General features: G+C 27.2%; 1 protein-coding gene and 1 non-coding gene across 3 annotated transcripts in view; one reads left to right on the top strand and one right to left on the bottom strand.

The window, feature by feature from the left end:
* The window catches only part of LOC129917166 (acyl-CoA Delta-9 desaturase-like), a 70,558-nt gene that overhangs the window by 27,971 nt on the left and 20,557 nt on the right, over window positions 1–22,030 (bottom strand). The window contains exon 1 of one of the 2 annotated variants that reach the window (XM_055997551.1): window positions 18,096–18,373. The exons of the other annotated variant lie outside the window; for it this stretch is intronic. The gene's annotated coding sequence lies outside the window, so the exon portion shown is untranslated. Of the gene's footprint in view, window positions 1–18,095; window positions 18,374–22,030 lie in introns of those variants that run through there. 2 annotated transcript variants of the gene reach the window in all.
* Trnam-cau (transfer RNA methionine (anticodon CAU)) lies at window positions 10,779–10,850 on the top strand. The gene has a single exon. It is a non-coding gene; the product is annotated as a tRNA-Met (tRNA).

The raw sequence follows: 22,030 nt of genomic DNA, 5'->3' as shown, positions 1-22,030 counted from the left end.
AGAAAAACCCGCTTATCTGAAACACTTTTCTGATCTCCAAATATTTTCTTCAGTTAAACGGGGTTCGTTAAAGTGAAAACCCCGCTTAAGTTAAAGAAAGACTGTGAAAAATATTATTAATCCAGTCAAATAAGGGTTTAACCTCGGAATGAATGTTAGTAGAAATTTTTTTTGCTCAATATCTTCCTTTTGCCATTCTATAACATATCTCAAAAGTCTAGAAAAATCTCATGTCCGCTTGTCGCGATTTCAAGGTCAAATCGCGAAATGGAGATTTTCAAAATTAGCAGAAATAGGCTATGGTACTATATACACATATGATACATGATGTCAAGGTATTTTTTAATGCTGATTCCAAAAAATCTAAAATCAAGACAATCTGACGTCTCTGGAAAAAGTTATACCTGTTTTTCATCTGTCAACTCATATTATTATAACAGTTGCAAACTTACTGCCGAAAAACCCTTAAAAGTTATGGTAGATGAACTAAATTTTGCATGAAGATTTTAGAATCCATCATCATTTAAAATCAAAACAATCCATTACAAAAAATATATATACCTACGAAATAATGGTATTTTTTGATGGAGGGGCAAATTTTAGGATATGCACTAAAGAAGATTCTTGTTCATCTTAGGAATAAGTGCTAATAGGCTAGTTTTTTCATTTTAATCTTTGTTTGGATATTCTTTAACTACCCTCAAAAATCTAAAAAAATCTCATGTCCGCAAGTCCTAATTTTCTTGGTTTGAAGATAAGGTGCAGATTTTAAAAAATTGAAAAACTACACTTCAGATATTTGTGTCAGATCAACATGAATAAGGTGCATTACTTTTCAGGGATGGTTAGGTTGACTTGTTTGTGAGTTTTGTTGGAATAAGTGTTAAAAAATACCTTTAAATCATGTCGCTTATGTTGGTATACATATAAAAATTTAAACTTTTCTTATTAATTTTTTAAAATCTGCACCTTATTTTCAAACCAAGAAAATTAGGACTTGCGGACATGAGATTTTTTTAGATTTTTGAGGGTAGTTAAAGAATATCCAAACAAAGATTAAAATGAAAAAATTAGCCTATTAGCACTTATTCCTAAGATGAACAAGAATCTTCTTTAGTGCATATCCTAAAATTTGCCCCTCCATCAAAAAATACCATTATTTCGTAGGTATATATATTTTTTGTAATGGATTGTTTTGGTTTTTAATAATGATGGATTCTAAAATCTTCATGCAAAATTTGGTTCATCTACCATAACTTTTAAGGGTTTTTCGGCAGTAAGTTTGCAACTGTTATAATAATATGAGTTGACAGATGAAAAACAGGTATAACTTTTTCCAGAGACTTCAGATTGTCTTGATTTTAGATTTTTTGGAATCAGCATTAAAAAATACCTTGACATCATGTATCATATGTGTATATAGTACCATAGCCTATTTCTGCTAATTTTGAAAATCTCCATTTCGCGATTTGACCTTGAAATCGCGACAAGCGGACATGAGATTTTTCTAGACTTTTGAGATATGTTATAGAATGGCAAAAGGAAGATATTGAGCAAAAAAAATTTCTACTAACATTCATTCCGAGATTTACCCCTTTTTTCTCCCTATTTTACTGTATTATATGTGTTGTTTTTTAATTTTAAAACAAATTGAAAGAAAACTGAGTTTTTGAATAAAGAAAAAAATTTAAATAAAAATATTGATACCATACCTGATTTCTTAATTAAATATCAACATCTACATATGTATAATATTCCAGAGCACTAACACATACAAGGTGTGTACAAAAAAATTTGAATTTTCGCATACATTTGTAACTTTATAGTTAAAAAATGTAAGAAAAAGTGAAAGAAAAGTCCACGTTTTTTTAAATAAAATATTGATTTAAATAGTCATTCGACAGATTTTTTTCAAATAACTTCTTTTACGTATAGTTCTTCAAAAAAAAAAAAGATTTTCCATCATTTTACATCGATAAAAAATCAAAAATTCGAAAATATATGGTGTTTTATACCCTCATTTTTGGCATGTGCAAACAAAATTTCCAATGCAAAAATCTTTCTTATTTGACCTAATCCAGAAAAACTAAGAACGCCATCGTGTTCAGCATACTCGATCTCGATTATCTTTAGTAGACATGAAAACCCTCTGTCGGTTTTTTGAACTATCACAGTGTATTTACTAATGTGTCAATATAATTAGAATTATTAGTTTACTATAATTGACCGAAATTGGTTCAGACAAAGATCTGAATTCTAACAATATCTGGGATGTCGTTGTGCGTTGGTGGCCTAAATCGTGCACATATTTGCACTAAAAAATTTATAACTGGAGTCATTAAATTCAAAACTGCAAAAACCATAAAATATTATGACCCAAATAACTTTAAAAATGAAAATGAATTTCTAAATTTTCTTAAACAAAAATTTCAAAAAATAAAAAAAAAAAAAATAAAAAAATAATAATTGAACAAACAAAAAATTAACCTCATCAAAAAAGAGTGATTATATCTTTACCACGATGCGAATAATCTAAAAATAGATTTTATCTAAATCGAATAATAATTGTTTGCTTTTTTGTATGAACAATTTGAAAGTTTACGAACAAATAGATAGATAGAGAAATTTATTTTGACTCACAAAAAAGTCGTTCCCACCGCGGCGCGCCGTGGGAATATTTCAAAAGCTTTTAAAGTTATTTTGTAAAAAAAACTACAATATCTGATATCAGAAAATCAAACAAGTTAATAAGAAAATAGATAACTAAAAGCTCATACCTGATGACAGTTTGCAAGTGTCAACAACCCTTTGTCAATCAAATTAAATAAAAACGAAATGTAAACAAAACATAATCAAAAAAAGCCGGCTTTTTAAATACAATATAACAAAAAAAAAAAAAAAAAACCGGCAGATAAGTCAGTGAACTTCTAAAGCAAATCTATTTTCATTACGTATGTAGGACAAGGTATATCAGGTTGAGATTGGCTTTAAAATCTAATGGGACAGATATTTGACTTGAATTTTTAATCAAAATTTTATTTCGTTGAATATTTAATAAGCTTAAAAATAAAGAATGACTTTGGTGGGGTTTTATTTAAAAGGCAGTCAAGTTTTACGACAAGGTCTTATGTTTTTCATCATTGCTTTTGAAAAACTTTAGGAATTTTTTGTAAGTAAAAATAAAATAATTTTAGGAAGCCATATGTTACCCTAAGAGTAAAGTGTGAAAACAGGAAGTTTATGCGAACTATCTCCATCTGAGGTAAGTTACATAACATCTTCAACAAAATCAAGTAAAAAAAAAAAATGTTGATAGAAACTGGAATTTGTATTCAACAACCTGCATATTTGAAGAAAGGATGCAAAGTTATCTCATAACAACAAAAAATGTAAGCAAGGTGGAAAATTTGTAAGCGGTGTTTTTTACTTGTCATTTTATTATAGTTGTAGCAAATTATGGGTGTCAAATATTAGATAACTTCAATGTGGGATAAATGCTATGCTGTTGTGTTTAATATAAGTACTGAGCATTAGCAAAAATATGTGATATGTCACCAAGTTACTAGTTGACTGATTAGCTATTTAAAGTTATAATCCTTTTTATGCAATGATGCATGTTATTTAAGTATAAAATTGTTATAAATATGTAGGTATAATTACAAACAACTTAAAAATAGTAGGTATGCAGTTAAAATTCAATACTGTGCATTTTTGTTTTTAATAGGTATTTATAGATGGACTTTTTTTGTTTATATAAAATTGTACTAAATTTTATAAATATACTGGTCAGGTTTTAATTATGTTTTACTGAAAACATTTTTCTTTGTGGTAGAAGTATCAGCTCGAAAACTATTAAATCGTTATATAAATTATTTTTTTATTTTGTTTTTGGTAGTACATTAATTAGACCAGTGCCGAAGCCTTCAAAAACATTAAAAAGTAAGAAAAAATCATAGTAGGATGAAACCCATTGGAAAAGGAGGTGAATAGGCTATTGATTATGTAGTTTAGAAAGGAACTAAGACGTTCACGGGTTTTTATTGCAGGAATCGTTCAATGGGTTATAAGAGAAGATAAAACCGCGGAGTGCTATTAAATGAGAGGGTGGAAACTGAAGATAGGGGTGCAAAAGCCCCCTTTTTGGTGTTTTCAATATACCTCGTAAACCAAGCAAAATTTTGATATATAGCACATAAAACGTTTTGTAGAGAATTAAATTTCCTATTGGAATAATGTTTTTTAAAAATTGAAAAAAAAAAAAAAAAAAATTCCATACCAAAATAGTCGAAACAATCATAAAAAATATATCAAAAAAAATCGATTTTTTGAGTTTTTTTTGCTTTTTTAGTACATTTTTTTTTGGGTTGAGATAGACATAAACATTGCTCTAAAGAAAAGAAGATTAAATTTCCTTCAAAATGCTGTACTCACTAAATTTTTTCATTGAAAATTAACTGAAGTATGGCCATTTTAATCTATCTTTTTTTTCGCATTTTTAGTTTTACTCAAGTAAAATAGAAACATTTATGGGGAAAGTACGATAACTTAAGCACCAAGAACTGATTATGAGATTTTGTAGAGGGGTTAAATACAATTATTGTTAAATATGGATGGGGGGGTCTATGTCCCCCCCGTTTTGGTGGGAGAGGCAATTTTCCTAAAAAAAATACTTAAAATAAAAAAAATTATTAAAAAACAACGGCAACACTTACAGTTTTGATTGAAACTTTTTTCAAAAGCTAGAATTATAAACTTAGGGCCAGTTGTACAAATATTTGATCCGCGGATCAGCAACTTTTATCTTCTGAAATCAGTGGTAAGGTTCCCGTTTAGCACCCGTGCAAGGTCCACATATGTAAAAATAGCCAAATCCATGCTTGAACCGAAGTTGACCCGCAGCTAATCCACCGAAATCGGTGGGTAAGATTCCTGATCCGAGGCTGAACCACGTTTGTACAACTGGCCCTTAATATTAATTTTAAAATGAAGTTATTTCAATCAATTGTTTTTGAAATGAACGAGTGATTCCGATAAAGAAAGTATTTTGTCTATTATACATGTAGTATATGTTCTTGAAAAATGTAAAAAGTGAAAAAAGCTTAAATTCGAATTTTTTTTTTATCATTATTTACAATTTTGGCCTATTTATCAAAATTTACACTTCAATTACACAAAACCATAATATTTATCAATGTTACATAAAATATTTCAGTTTTTGTGGAATTAAAGTGTGAATTTCAATAAATAGGCCAAAATTGTAAATAATGTTGAAAAAATTTTTCGAATTTAAGCTTTTTTCATTTGCCAAGAACATGTAGTATGGTATACTAATGTAAATTTTTGTTTACACAATCTGGAAGTAAAGATTTAAACGAACAAAATACAAACCGATTTTTTGAAAAAAGCTGATATTTTGACACCTGAATTTTCGATTGAAAATTAGGGTGTTTTTATGATTTTAAGTCAAAATAAGGAAAAAAAAAAAAAATATTTTAAATCAAATAAATTACTGTGTATTTGGGACATAATAAGGTAGGTTTTCACCAAATTTCGTAGAAAAAAACATTGTTCTGAAAAAGATAAAAATAAAAAAACCAAAAACTCGGTTTTTTGAATTTTTTACATAAATTTTGAGGTTATGTGAAAAAATTGTTGAGGCATTAGCTGTAGATATTTTTATTATCTACAACTTTGCTATACAACTTTTTTCCATAGGACTTGCAGTTTTGTCGGAAATCGAGATCTACCATTTTTTACCATTAAAAACGCAACCCACCCACTTCCCGAACTCGGCTCGCCCGTTATTTATTTTTATCATATTCACCTCCTTTTCCAATGGGTTTCATCCTACTATGATTTTTTTTGGTTTCAAAAATTATCGACCCTGGGCTAATTGTACATATAATGAAAATCTCTTTACCTTGAAATTTTGAGCATTTAATTATAAACTGTTTCAAAAAATATTTACAATAACTTTTAAAGTTTTTTTATCAAGTTTCTACTTTTCAACAATGTCAAAATTTAAACAAAAATAAAAGGAAACACATTTTTCAATCCACGTCTTTAAAAGTATACACATATGCTTCATACAAATCGGTGTAGGAGAGAACGGGGTATAAAAAACTTTCTTTAAAAACGATAAATTATCTTTTAAATAAGTTAATTTTCTAAACAGATTTTTATGTGTACTTTTTTATGTTTCAAGTAAGTTTTAACTTTTTTACGATTTTGTTTTTATGCTTTATTTTCATTCATAAAAGTCGGTAAAAGAATTTTTGAATTATAAAAATTTTAATAGGAACATTTTTTGGTTAAAACATGTTGAAAAAATTGATTTTAAGTATTTTTTTCCCTCAGTGTACTCGTACTTGTATGTAAAGAAGAAGTAATAGTGTGAATTATATGTACAAACAATTATTGAATACTTAACATGTTAAACAAAAAAAAAAAAAAAACAAAAACATTACTAACCCACAATTAAGTATATTGAAGACCATGAACTTTCATCAAATACATTGCAAAACAGGTAGGTAGGTATGTTATTGATGAAAATAAGTGAGTTGCTACTTGTGACTTCTTTGACTATTGATTGACCTCAAAAACTTATTATGAAAAGATATTTATTTTTCAATTAAATAAAACGCATTTGCTACCATAATTTTGTGTTGGTCCATTCAATTGATTTCAACAATTTGCAACGTAAGTATATATGTACATTAGAGTGGACCAAAAAAATCATTTTTTCATTATTTTGATTTGCTCTACCGAAAACTTGTTTTCTCGACACAAAATAATGCTACCCTAATTTTTTCAGAATTTTTCGATGATGTTTAGGGGTTGCGCGCACCCCTTTTATAAAAAAAATAAGCTCTTTTAGTTTTTAATTTTTTTAAAGCTTAAATAATTTTTTAATCGAAAAGCTGTTTGAGGGAAAAGTATTGAGTATCAATAGATCTACTTACATCAATTTTTCTTTTTTCAAAAAAAAATATTTTTGACTGATTCCCAGGCGTTAGAAGTCGAAATTACTGGTAAATGCTGGGAAAAAAGCCTAAAAACTATGTTTTACTGTTGTTTATAACGGTTAAAATTATTTTTATCGTATTCCTCATCAAATTTACTTTAAAAACCGTGCTTTTATATTGCTAAATTCTTCTTAGATTGATAAAAGAAAAATAATTTTTAAAAAAGATCGTACCAAAACAAGTGAAGGAAAAATGGGGGAGGGTACTATATCTTGCGCGACGAGATTTGATAACAGTATTTTGTAGAGGAGTTAAATACGATCCTTTTTCATTATGGGAGGGGTGGTCTATCTGGCTCCGTTTAGGCGGGAATGGCAATTTCCTAAAAAATGACTTAAAATGATAAAAAATATATTAAAATACAATGGCAACACTTACAGTTATGAATGATAGCTTTTTCAAAAGCTGGAACTGTACACTTTATTCTAATTTTGAAGTAAAGTTATTTCAATCAATTGTTTTTGAAATAATCGATTAAAAAGTAAAAAATTGGGAAAAAAAAGTTTAAAAAACACATTAAATACTGTTTTTTGTCAATTGTGGATTACAATACAAAAAATGGCTGATAAAATAAAGTGTCACAATTGATTCCTTATCAAATACTGAAGTCCATAAGTTTTAATACTTGCTAGTTTTTGATAAAGTTGAAAAATAAAAAAAACTTCTTTTTTATCAGACCTACTCGAGATCGTCCTTCTGGTTCCACGAAATTTTATTTTGATAACTATCCATATTTTTTAATGATGTTGTTGTTGATGCAGCGCCTTATAATATTGAATATCGGATATGTTTTTTGATGGTGGCAAAAATATTAAAAACAGCCATAAAAATTATAATCTGATAAAAAGAATTTGTTTTATTTTTCAATTTTCTCAAAAACTAGAAAGCATTAAAACATATGGACTTCAGTATTTGATAAGGAATCAATTGTGACACTTTATTTTATCAGCCATTTTTTGTATTGTAATCCACAATTGACAAAAAACAGTATTTAATGTGTTTTTTAAACTTTTTTTTCCCAATTTTTTACTTTTTAATCGATTATTTCAAAAACAATTGATTGAAATAACTTTACTTCAAAATTAGAATAAAGTGTACAGTTCCAGCTTTTGAAAAAGCTATCATTCATAACTGTAAGTGTTGCCATTGTATTTTAATATATTTTTTATCATTTTAAGTCATTTTTTAGGAAATTGCCATTCCCGCCTAAACGGAGCCAGATAGACCACCCCTCCCATAATGAAAAAGGATCGTATTTAACTCCTCTACAAAATACTGTTATCAAATCTCGTCGCGCAAGATATAGTACCCTCCCCCATTTTTCCTTCACTTGTTTTGGTACGATCTTTTTTAAAAATTATTTTTCTTTTATCAATCTAAGAAGAATTTAGCAATATAAAAGCACGGTTTTTAAAGTAAATTTGATGAGGAATACGATAAAAATAATTTTAACCGTTATAAACAACAGTAAAACATAGTTTTTAGGCTTTTTTCCCAGCATTTACCAGTAATTTCGACTTCTAACGCCTGGGAATCAGTCAAAAATATTTTTTTTTGAAAAAAGAAAAATTGATGTAAGTAGATCTATTGATACTCAATACTTTTCCCTCAAACAGCTTTTCGATTAAAAAATTATTTAAGCTTTAAAAAAATTAAAAACTAAAAGAGCTTATTTTTTTTATAAAAGGGGTGCGCGCAACCCCTAAACATCATCGAAAAATTCTGAAAAAATTAGGGTAGCATTATTTTGTGTCGAGAAAACAAGTTTTCGGTAGAGCAAATCAAAATAATGAAAAAATGATTTTTTTGGTCCACTCTAATGTACATTAGGGCGGCTTTTTATTTGAAATTTTTTTTTAATTTTTTGAAGTTTTGAAGCTCTAAGATTGGAGTCTTATAATTTTGGTATTTTAAATAAATGTATCAATGTTTTTTTTTCTGATATGAAAAAAAAAAATTAATTATAAGACAAAACAAACATTGTTAGCTATAAATAATGTGTATAAAATATTTAAATTTAATATTTTAAAGTAATTTGTGATGAAAAGCGATAAGTTCTTTGATTTTTTGAAATTAAAATAAGAACTTCTTTTTTCTTAAAAAATGTTTTTTTTTTTGTTTATTTCCAACATTTTGAGTCTCTGAGAGAAAAACCATAGCCGTATTTAAGGGGGGGGGGGGGGGGGGGGGTTATGGGGTTCAACCCCCCCGAAATTTTTTTTCAGAAAATCAAAAGATATAGTTTAAAAAAATACAAGTCTAAAATGTGCAGTACTAAATGGTTTGTTTGTGTATTTTAGTAATTTAATTACCTATCTGAAAATCTCCCTAAAAGTCTCTACCAATTTCGTATCGTTAAAGATGCTGTCGATGAAGTTTTTATAAGGAAAAACAAAAAATTTGTGGTCCATTACAACGTTTGGTAAGGGATATTTAAAAAAAAATAGTTTTTACCTCTTTGATCATTTCCTAAAGTACTATGTAAATACCTTATAAATAAAAAATGTGAATACCTTTAAAGAACCCTTTAGATAACACAAGTATTTCTACAAGGTTTTTGGTGTCGAGACTAAACTATATTTTTTCAAAGGGTTGCTGAACTCAAATCCGAAGACATAAATATTCGATCGCATCTCGTTTTTGAAACACTACCGTTAAATCTATTTAAGTCTTTCTGACATCTTATCCTTTTATTTCAGAGAGTGTAGTACCTATGTAAAATATTTCGTTATATTTTTAGCTTTCTATTATCAAATTGTTTCAAATTAGAAAATTAAACAATTTAAGTTTATAGTTTAATTTCAAAAAGAAGTACTTAGCTCATGCCACAACAACTTGGATTATTTAAAATTTTAATTTTTAAGTATTCCCGACTTAATTTAGAACTTAATTGATATGATAGAATATATCAATTTTCTGCTACAAAATTTCAGTGCGAGAAAAATTTCATTTTTCAATGTTTTTATATATAAAATTGTACGAACCAATTTTTTGTATAAAGCCTAATAATGGTTCAAATTTATTTTTTCAAAAAAATTTATATCAAACAACTTATCACTCTTTGTACCAATTTAAACTAGAGATGCCGCCGAATATTCGGCCATTTTATATTCGGTACATTTTTTAAGTTCTTCTACGGTAAGCAGAGCTATTTTAAACTTTTAACTATGAATTTCTCTCCTAAAAAATACTTAAAAAGGATATTGGCAAGTTTTTCGCTCTGACACAGTTCTAATGACCATTTGCTTTAGCGGAATTAAGAATCGACTGCATATAGAATGATAAAAAAGTTGTGGTTCCTAAAAAAAAAAAATTTGTTCGGTCTGAGGTAACCCCCCCGAAATGAAATCCTAGCTACGGCTATGAGAAGAACCACCCTACTGTACTTACATCAAACATTATTCTCGTATATAAAAAAAAAAAACGGTTGAAAAACGATTAAAATGTCACTAAATTCAATCGCGAAATAGGTAGATTCATATATTTTTTTAAAATGATTATAGGTATAGGTACATATTTCAATTCGTAGATAATGTTTGTAATTTTAAAATATCGTCTGCAGAACGCAACATTTTTCTAACTCCCTACGATTTATTAAAGACTTGGAACAATTTTACTTTCCGCTGACGATATGCTGAATTCATGTTAAAAAAACAACAACAAACACTGATAATAATTTGCCACCACTTCTGTTTTTATTTCGCAATCTTTCCCTCTACGCAGTTATACACATTTAGACAACCCCTGTCTTCAAGCAGAGTGGCGCAGTGGAAGCGTGCTGGGCCCATAACCCAGAGGTCCGTGGATCGAAACCATGTTCTGCTAAAGAAGTTTTTTTTTATATTCTATTTTCAGTAATAGAACATGAGAATTCAAAATACGAAAGTAATTTAAGTATTTAAAATGGGATGGAAGAAAAGTTACGGAAAGTATTTTTTTTTTATTTCTCTTAATTTGAGACATTAGAAAGAGAAAATAAAGTTATGTAGAACGAATTGAATTTAAATTTATTAAGTTTCAGTGTCAAAGGATTAAGAGTAAAAATAAAATTAAACGGTCAGATTCAGATTTATGAGCTGCATCAATTTAAAAATATGGATTTTAGTTGCACAGCTGGATAGGAAGTTAGAAAATTGTGATTGAAAAATGTATTTTTTATAGGCAAAGAAATTCTTAAAAAAATCTAAAAAAATCGTGGACTCCCGAAGTTACTATGTAGGTAGTAAGCTCTTAAACAAAGTGTGTTAAGAGGTAGTGATTATTATAGTTTACCTTTTAAAAATTTCAAATAATAATTATGACCTTCAAATAAAACATTATTAACAAGTTCGCACGAACAAATAATAAAATATTGTTTTCAATTAAAATTTCACACCGTTTCTATGCCGGCATTTTTAATTAAACAATGCGGCAATTTTTAATAGTTATAGGAACTGAAAAAAAAAAACGAAAATAAACAATTTAAAAAAAAAAAACACGAAAAATAATATCGAAATATGTACATTTGACCTCAATGTTTGTAATTGAAGAAGAAGACGCAGTCAAAGATGAACACAGTACAGTGAGGCAAAATATGATTTTCAGCAAAGGAATTTATATTTGGATTGGATGAAAAAGAAATTATATTTTTTGTTAGTTAAGTTGCTTTTATAACGAGGTTGAATAATTTCTACTCTAACCCTTTATACTTAACGTCAAAAAATAAAAAGGTTGTTTTTTCAAATACGGCTTTAACGATTTTAATTAAAAAAAATATTTTTTGTACCGTATTTCAAAAAAGGTGATATATGTAGGTTTTTTTTAATTTTTCAAATTTTTTTGGTTTCAAAAATCATTTTATTCAAAAAAAAAAAAAAAAAGAACTTACATAAAATTTTATGTTAATATTTTTTTTATATAAGAAATTAAATGCCATAGATACGAGATACTTTATTCAGTTTTACTGTTGTTGTTTGATTAAATTGATTTTTATGTAAATACACAATGTCAAATGTGACCTATGCGATACCACATAAATTTGGAGTTTGACTTAATGTTTTTTTAATTGCAAATTTGATTTTATTTCATTTTTAACTAATATACATATTAACATATAAATTTCAATTTAACGAAAAAGAAATTGCACATTTTCTTATGATTTTTTAGATTAAACATCAAAAATTAGTGTCATACATAATAATGAAATAATGATGTTCATATAAGACATCAGGGGCCGAACTATGTAATTTCGATTCTACAGAAAAACGTGTTCTAATTTGCAAAACACTGAGGGAAAAAAACAACTTAAAATCAACGAAAACCACGTTGATTCAACTATTTTTCGGATTGATTTTGCGTTGAAGACGAACATTTTAAAATCAAAGTAGAGCATCGTTAGTTTAAAGTGGTTTACCGTTATAAAACATCTTTAAATCAAAGTTGTTTCAACTTTCAAAAAAACATCAATTTATAAAAAAAAAAGAAAAAATTTGCAGCCACTGGGGATTGAACCTACAACTCTTGGGTCTCTAGGCAAATGCTTTACCACCGTGCTATCTCTCTGTTGAAAATTAGAGTGATAAAATGCAACAGAAGGTGAAGTCCGACAAAAATAAAAAAAATTCTTACGTTGTTTCAATTTTATTTTGAAGAAGTTTCATGTTAATTTTTTCAGCATTAAATCAACGTTGAACATTTTACATTGCGTTTTTTACCTCAGTGTCAGTGTATTTGTAATTCTGTAACGAACGAAAATTATACAGATCTAGTCACGTCAAATTCTTTATTGCGTTTTATTTTGACTGGTGTTATTAATTTTAGAAATGCAGTTACAATAGGAAGTATATACATATCGATTAGGGTGGGTCAAAAAAATCGAAATTCTTTTTTTTTTATTTGGTACTCCGAAAAATCGATTGCTAGACACCTCTAGAATATACACACCAAATATGAGCTCTTTATATTAAGGGGAAGGTCCTCCGCTTTGCAATTTTCCATTTTTACATCAAGCTTCTACTAAAAAAAATAATAACCTCGAATATCTTTAGAATGGTTAGATTAATGAAAAAAGTTAACAAGACCTTTTTTGTGAAGCAATCAATTTCCAACAAGAATATGTCCTGCGCGTTTGATTTTTATAATTTTTCAATTTGTTACAAAATTAAGAACAAAAAACGAATTTTTAAAGATTTTTTCGATTTTTGGACCTCAAATATCTATTCAACGGTTAGATAAACGAAAAAAGTGTATAAGGCCTTTTTTGTAGAGCGTTCAATTTCCTACAAGAATATGAAAAGAAATTTGCTAAAAAGTCAGTTAATAAAAAAATTATTTTTTTTTAGTAGAAGCTTGATGTAAAAATGGAAGTGGAATGGAAAAGTGGAGGACCTTCCCATTAATATAAAGAGCTCATATTTGGTGTGTATATTCTAAAGGGGTCTAGCAATCGATTTTTCGGAGTACCAAATCAAAAAAAAGAATTTCGATTTTTTTGACCCACCCTAATCGATAGGTATGTATTTAATTAACTTTCGAACACTTCGAAAGTAGAACAAAGTTACATAGAAATGTCCAAGGCTTTCGAAATTTCAACAAATTGGATAAAGTAACAATAGAAAATTTTGTGATTTTTGACGATATTCAAAATTTTCAAATGCAATTTCAAAATTAAAAATACATTTAAAATCTCATCTAACCTTACATTTTGAAATTAGAACTTCCAAGTGCTGAATATTGTCAAGAATTTTTTTTTGCGCTAGTGAATCTCTTCTTTAGAATTTATTTCCTGGAAACTCTATGAAAATGTTTTGCCTTTGCCAATAAATTCGCACCAATATTTATGAACAAGCGAAACATTACAGAGGGAAATTTTTATTCACGATAACCCCCATTGTTAAATAACACACAAAAACAAAATTTCAAAATAATTCACTGAACAGTTTTAGCAAAAATCGAAAATAGAAAAAACTCCTAAAAATCATACTTTTTTTATTTTGTTATGTTCAAATGACCTCTTTTGAGTAAAATTTTGTCGATCCCTTCTAAAATACAAAATTTCGTTCGATGAATAAAATATTAAAATTCAGTCTATTCAGGCTAATATTTTTATAACAATCTCGATAAACATCGACCAAAATGTTGTATTTTAAAAGGGTACGACAGCATCTAACTGATAAGCCGTACTATCGAACTAGAGAAAAAAAACACATAGGAGCAGATGTCATTTGAATTTTAACATCTTATTATACTCAATCACTCCATCACTCCAATCACTCAAAAAAGTAAACATTCAGTGACTTAAGATTTATCTCGAGGTACATACTGACTAACTTTTGAACCATTTTTAGCAATATCTATGACCGCAATGGCATCAGACTTTTATCCCAATTACTATATTTTAACGATTATTTGAACCTATTGTGGGTACTTTCTTCTATAAAGCAAGTGAATGCAGAATTCTTAAAACACGAAAAGTCTTAAAATTTCCAAAAATCGAAAAACAATTTTTTTCATTAAAATAAATTTTGTGTTAAATAAATGTTTTACCTACAACAGTTTCCTGTTTATTCATTTTCATTTTGTTTCTTAATCTTTGAAATATTTTATTTTTATTTGTTTTTGTTTTCGTTTTTTTATTGTTGTTTTTCAATTTTAAATCCATTTATTGAAATGCGTAAAAAAAAACTAAAATAAAATAAACAAAGTAATACGTCGGATTAAAAGAAGAAGAAACTATAACACTGCACAGTGGGTCACCTCCCATACAAAGTGCGGGCAAAAATATAATGACCATTTTTTTTTTAATGAAACACCTGTATTATCATTTTATATGATTTATTATTGCAAAAAAATGCATCAAGTCAGTTTTTTAAAATTTTGGTTATTTTCAAGAAAAATAAAAAAAGGTAAACAAATTTTTTTTTGAAAATATAAAAAAAAAATGGTTAATGCCGGAAATGGACCTGCCTGTCAGTCGAGCACTTTACCCTTACCCTCTAGTTCAGTCTTTTATAAAAATAATAGTGCCAAAAAGGAATTTTTTTAGTTTTACGTTGTAATTTTTTTTCTCCGTGTATGGTCATTTAAACTCGTATTACTCGAAAAGGGGAAAAAATGGCGCTATTATTTCGAAAGGTAGAACGGTATTCTTCATTTGAGAACTTAAATTGTAGAGGGCACTCGAAGGCAAACCAACTAAATCTCTAATTTAATGAAAATTGAGCTAAATAAAAATGGTTAAAATTGCTTCGTTAACGAGCCCCATTACAATTAGCCTTAATGATATTTAACAATATAATTTATGTTTTTAGAAAGTATTAACCTTCTCGTTTAATATCCATAACAATTTAATACTGTTCACAATTTTTAACACCCGCTATCACTATCGCAAGTTCACACCTTATAACTGCAGCGATAAAAAAAACTGTACCTTTTTTTATATACCGACTTTGAATGGCTATTAAGAAATGAAAAAAAGGGTAACCGTCAATTTTTTTTTGGTTTTTGTTCGATGCGAGATTGTAGAACGTTGTTTAATCATTGGATTTTAAAAAATTGACATTTACTTTTTTTATTTTTGACCTATGGCGGGACCCACTGTGCACTGGTTTACAAGTGTTTTGTTGCCGAAACAAAAATATACTTTGCTGTGTGCTGAACTCGAATCCGAAGTCAAAAACTACTAATCAGCTCCCGTTTTTGAGATATAACCGTTAGAAAATGCAAAAAAAAAAACGTTTTTTTGAGTTCTTCGGATGTTATTCTTTTGTATAAGGAAAATTGTTTGAGCATATATAGTGACGGTTTCTATAAGAACTGTTTACCATCTTTCGATACCTGTTTAAATCTTTTCAATATCTTTTGTATTGCCCGAGATATCTTAAACTGAAGTCAGTGGGTTTGGCTTCATAAAATTTATAAAAATACCAAACAACTGAGGATATCTCGGGCAGTAAAAAAGATATCGGAAAGATTTAAACAGATTTAAAAAGGTGGTAAATAGTCCTTATAAAAACCGTTACTAAATATGCTCAAACAATTTTCCATTATATAAAAGAATAAGGTCCGAAGTGCTGCATTTTCTAACGGTAATATTTCAAAAAACGGGAGCTGATTAATTTTTTTTGATTTCGGATTCGAATTCAGCACACCGAAAACCTTCAGAAAAGTACATTTTTGTTTCGGCAACAAAAAAAAAGTTTAATTTTGTTAACCAGTGTAATCTTTGACTTGAATACCTTAAAAAAAAATTATAAGTAATTTGGATTTTCCAGATGATTCCCATTCTTAATTATAAGCTAAGTTTTCTGGATTCAAATTTTTTTGTCTCAGTTCAAATGATTTAGGCAAATTCGAAAACATTTAATTTATTATCAAATTAATACGCATTAAAAAATTAAGACAAAGAGAAAGAGAATAGAATTTACATTTTTGAGATTTTATTTCGAAGTAATTGGGTGCACTTCCAAGAAATATTTTTTTGTAATTTTTCTTATAACTTTCGTTACAATTGAATAATATGTGACACTTGCGATACTGTTTAAAGTTATAAAACTGACCATTTTATTTATTCATAGGAACCAATTTTTTTTTTTTTATTAGAAAAGTTACATTACGTACACAGGTTCGTACTTACGAGTAACTTACAACCTAATTAATAATAATCTATTCGCAGGTCGTAAACAATTTCTTCCAATGCCTAATTGAAGTTTTAATTAGTTGACAATTTTTTTTTTTATATTTCCATATTATTTAATTGTTTTAATTATTATTACTTAAAATTTGAAAAAAAAAAAAAATTAATAAACCAATGCACTTTCAAGAGAAATGTCTTTAAAAAACTTTGGACATTGCATTCTCTTAGTGCAAAAGCCTACATGTATAATTTTGACTGACTGTATTATTTATGTATATGTATACAAAGTAACGAGCATTATATCGAGAAAAAAAAAGTAGTGCGAAGTAACTGGAACAAAAAAAAAAAAAATATTGATGATGACAGGCGGTTGGTTGGTTGGAAAGTATTTTTAATCGGATGTTTCTTTTGAAAATGACACCGTCGTCAACTACTGACCGACCTACGTCATTCGACGTACAAGTCAACATACCGGGAAAAATTTCTTTTGAACAATATTTTTCTAGAACTTACGTAGGAAAAAATTATTTTTTTTTTAAATTTATCAAAAGAACTTTAGAACGTAGTTACACTTATCATCCTCTTATAAAATGACTCAATCTCTACACACATTCTATGCAAATTAAAAACGTAATTTCGCTCATTTATGTGTATATCACATTTCAATTACAACAATATTTCCCCCAATGGGAAGCGCAATGAGAAAAAAGTTACCCATCAAACTTTCGCATATGAACCAACCAAACCATCTGTCAGTCTTTATTTATTGAACAAAAAAAAAAAAAAAAATCACAAATTATCTCTAATTTCGCCATCGACGTACAAGTACAAGAAGTGCGAACAAATTTTTTTTTTTGCTCCTAAACAATACTTATAGGATGGTTATAGGAACTTTTTGCCACCTCTACATTTTACACAATAAAGTTAGAAGTGAGGTGTAAGTGTCTGACTGTCATCTTGTAACTTTGACCTTTACCTTGAGATTTTTCTTCGAGTTTTTTTTTTTTTTTTTATTGGAAAACAAAGAAATTCTTAGAAACTGTACAACAAGAAAAAAATACACAATATTTTTTTTTTTGCACGCTTATTGCATAATAATTAGCAGAAATGTATTTTGAAAGAACAGTTTTATTTTAGCGGCACAATTCTCTCAATTTGGCTACTATACTTTTGCTATTGGTCGTACCGGAGACCGGACATTTCTATCCAAAAAAAGTTTAAAAGGAATTCGCACATTGACTTCGTCATCAATTCATCACGTTTTGTCTTTTTCTTCGTCTTTTTGTTGGCAAAAGGAAAAAAAAAAAATGTTAAAATTTTTGAATCGTATGATTTCATCCACGAAAGTCAGTCACGTATTATTCGCACACAGACAAACAAAAATTCTCAATCCTTAGTAAATTTTAAGGACGATTTTTTTTAAAGGCAAACAAAAACAAAAAAAAAAAAATACCCACCCTTTTTTTTAATGATATCCTCTCCTTGATAAACAAAATTTCGTTTTTTTTTTTTATTTCACAGAAATGGAAATTTTTTTTTGTAAATTTTCTTTTATCTTTCTTATTTTTGTTGGTTTTTTTTAAAGAAATTCAATTCTTTTGATGGATAAAATATATTTCCATTTGAATAGAAATTTGTTGTTGTTTTCTTATAATTTTATTTCGTTACGGGAGCGCACAAAAACCACATGAAAACCAAATGAACGGCTCGCGGTTTAAATTCAAACTGATCTAATCTAACAATTTCAAGCGGAATTTCTAAGAATTCTCTAATAAAGCTGTTTGGTTGGATTCGGTCTGAGTTTGCTACTTCTACTTGTACTGGTTGGCAAGGGAAAAAAAAGAGAGAACAGAAATAATACAGAGAATAAAAAATTCAAATAAAGAGGGAGAAAAAGTTGTTAAACAAGTAATTTTTCACGCAATGTTTAAATAAAAACACCAACAACAATACAATTTTTGCCGTGTGTTGTGCTTTATTTTGCAAAAACAAAAAAAAAATATAAAGAGAAATTATTTAATAGGTTCAAGAGAAAAAAAAATAAATACAATATAATGAGAGAACAATTTCGCCAAATTTATGTAGCAGAAATTTATAAAAGCTTATTTAACAGGAGAAAATACAAAAAAAAAAAAAAGAAAACAACATGCAAGTTGATAAATTGATATACCTATGAAATGATGCGAAATTATTAAGTGAACATAGGCGTTCTCATTTTATTTCATGAGGATTATGCTCTTTAGAAAATTAATTTCAAGGTCAAATAATTTCAAAACTCTATTAAGTTAAGTTAAGGTAGAACAAATTTAATTTTGATTATTTTAGACAGCTACACTGAAAGAAAAAAATTGTCTTGTAAAAATTACGAGCTAATTTTTAAAACTTGTAACTTACTATAGCCCTGTTTTTTCTACAAGTGAGTAGCTACTCATTTTTTGATTTTATTCGAAAAATAAAAACAATAAAAATAGTTACTTGTGTATTTTCTGTTGTTTTGCAGAGCAGGGTTGTAAAAAAAATTTTTTTAATGCATTTGTTTTTCATTGCAAATTAAAAAAAAAAAACAAACATTAATTGCAAATACAAAATTTTAGCATTGAAAAAAATGTTATTGCAAGTGAAAAATATTTGCATTGAAAATAAAATTTTTATTGCAAATAAAAATATTTTTTATTAAAAAAAATTCTTATTGCAAATACAAAATTTTCTGCATTGAAAAAAAAACATCAATGCAAAAATTTTGCATTAAATATTTTTTTAAATATTCGATGAATTTCTGACAATTTTGGCTATTTGACCATAAATTAAGTTCAATATAATAGTTAAAAAAGCTTTTGTAGGGTCAAATAGCCAAAATTGTAAGAAATGCGGCGAATATTAAAAAAAAAAATATTTAATGCATGCATGTTGTTTTTTAATATTTTTTCTTTTTTTAAGGATTTTAATTTTTCAGTATTTTTACAACCCTAGGTAGGAAAATTGTTCAAATATGCAGTTATAATCCTTCTTGTTCAAAGAAAGAAAAATTACACAACTGGTTTTCACGTTCTTGCTTTTATGGTGGTTAGAATACACTGATCTGCAAAATTTAACTTTTTTTCTCCTTCAAATAATTTTTTGATATTATGAAAGATAAGACTTTCCGGAATCTAAATCTGGTATCAGAAAAATTCTAGCACGTACCATTTTTGTAAAAATGATTTTTGAAAAATGTGGGTAGTTTCTAAAAAAACACCCTTTTAGATTCATTTGAACTTGTATAAAATTAAAACTATTTGTCACATTGAGCTCAAATTTGGAGAACTTATTTCTCATAATATGACCTATCGATTGACACCAAATATGTCCTTTAACATTAATGTTTACTTATATTTTAAAATACTGATTGACAAAAAAAGCAGAAATATCGAAATACTTCACTTTTTAGTAAATCCTACATGAACAAAAACACCTTAATTAAGGAAAATGTAAAATATCAACGCCCATTATATTTAAAAAAGTCAAAAATGTAAAGAAAACCATAATAAACATTAAACAAAATTTTTACGTTTTTTTGTAATTTTATATATGTACTACTTTTCTATTTAGAAATATCTTATTTGTAATAAACCATTCGATAAGCCTTGTAAAGCTTCAGATTTGTTTCTCCTAGAAACAAAAGTGTGCTTTTCTTATAGTTTTTGATGTGCTGAGTTAGAATCCGAAGTCAAAAATATTGTATCACGTCAGGATTTTGAGACATTCGCATTAAATCATCACAAAATCTAGTTTTTTTTTTAGAAAATCTCAGAAAAACTACTATATCTCAAAAACCAAAGCTGACCAAAAACCAGTGATATTAATGCATTTTAAATAAAAAATTCATATCGAAATATGTTAAAAAAATATACAATTTGTTTTTTATTTATTATTAATTACAATAAAATCTTTTTCAAAATGATTTTGACTATAAACGAAGTATGGTACACCAATTTAAAAAAATATTTGGTTTGCCATTCAAAAGAAAATATTACTAAAACGAAAGAAAGAAATTTATTTTCATAAAATTGATTTTTCAAAATTTTTTTGAATTTTTATTTATAAATCCAAAAATAAATTTTGTGATTTTTACTAAATTTTAACACTTTAGTACCTATAACCTTTCTTTAAAAATTTAATTCGGATCTTTTTTGTGATAATACATTTTTTTTTTTATTAAAATAGTTATAGTAGAAAATCTAGTAATACCCTGTCTAGCTATACCCTGTCAAGCAGGTTAATAAAAATATCAATTGGAAAAAAATGCGTTTGAAATAACAAAAAAAAAAATTATTGCAACTGAACAAATTTGCATTAATAAAAAATATATAGTTGCAACTGAAATATATTTGATTTGAAAATAAAATTTTTATTGCAAATAAAAATACTGTGCATTAAAAAAAAATTTATTGCAAATAATAAATCTTCTGCATTGAAAAAAAAAAAAAAATTCAATGCAAAATGTTTGCATTAAATATTTTTTTTTTAAATATGCAAAATGTTTGCATTAAATATTTTTTTTTTAATTTGTCGAATTTCTTACAATTTTTGCTATTTGACCAACATAATATCCAAAATTGTAAGAAATTCGACGAATACTAAAAACAAAATATTATTTAATGCTTACATTTTGCATTAAATTTTTTTAATGCAGAAAATTTTTTAATTGCAATAAAAAATTTTTTAATGCAATATATTTTTATTTACAATAAAAAATTTATTTTCAATGCAAATATTTTTTTTTATTCAAAAATTTTGTATTTGGAAAACAAATGCATTAAAAAAAATTATTTTTTACAACCTCGCTGTCAAGGCTTTAAGGTTCTTTAAAAATAAATATTATGTGATAGAAAATTTAATTTAAAAATCTTAATATTTTGGAGTTTTAGAAATTTTAAATTTCAGTAGGATAGACAAAGGTGAATTTAGAAAAAGGTCAAAATACTATTTTCTTAACAGAAAGAGATACGTAGTTATTTCCTCATCTACGCCACTGGCATTGCTCTTCATACGCAATTCAATCCTTTTAAACATCTTGTCTAATTAAGAAATTCAAAACAAATTTAAAAATATGACTAAGAACAACTAATAGAACCAAAACAAAAAAAAACGAATTTGCTTTTAAATTAATCATCTACAGTTGAACATTTCATAAAATGTCCATTAACTTTTATAAATTATGATGAAATAGAGGAAAGGTGAAAAAAAATTCCCTTGTCCCCTTGCTTACCAATTTGAATATAATTTTGTACATCATTCATATCACGCCGGAAATATTAAATTATTATTCTACAAAGCAATTTGGATTGGTTAAATTCAATCTTAAAATCGATTACACTTTGCATCTTAAAGTGTACTTTGTCTTGCACGCACC

Source organism: Episyrphus balteatus, chromosome 3 (genome assembly GCF_945859705.1).
Source record: "Episyrphus balteatus chromosome 3, idEpiBalt1.1, whole genome shotgun sequence".
Taxonomy (NCBI): Eukaryota; Metazoa; Arthropoda; class Insecta; order Diptera; family Syrphidae; genus Episyrphus; species Episyrphus balteatus.
This window is presented reverse-complemented; position numbering and strand designations above follow the sequence as displayed.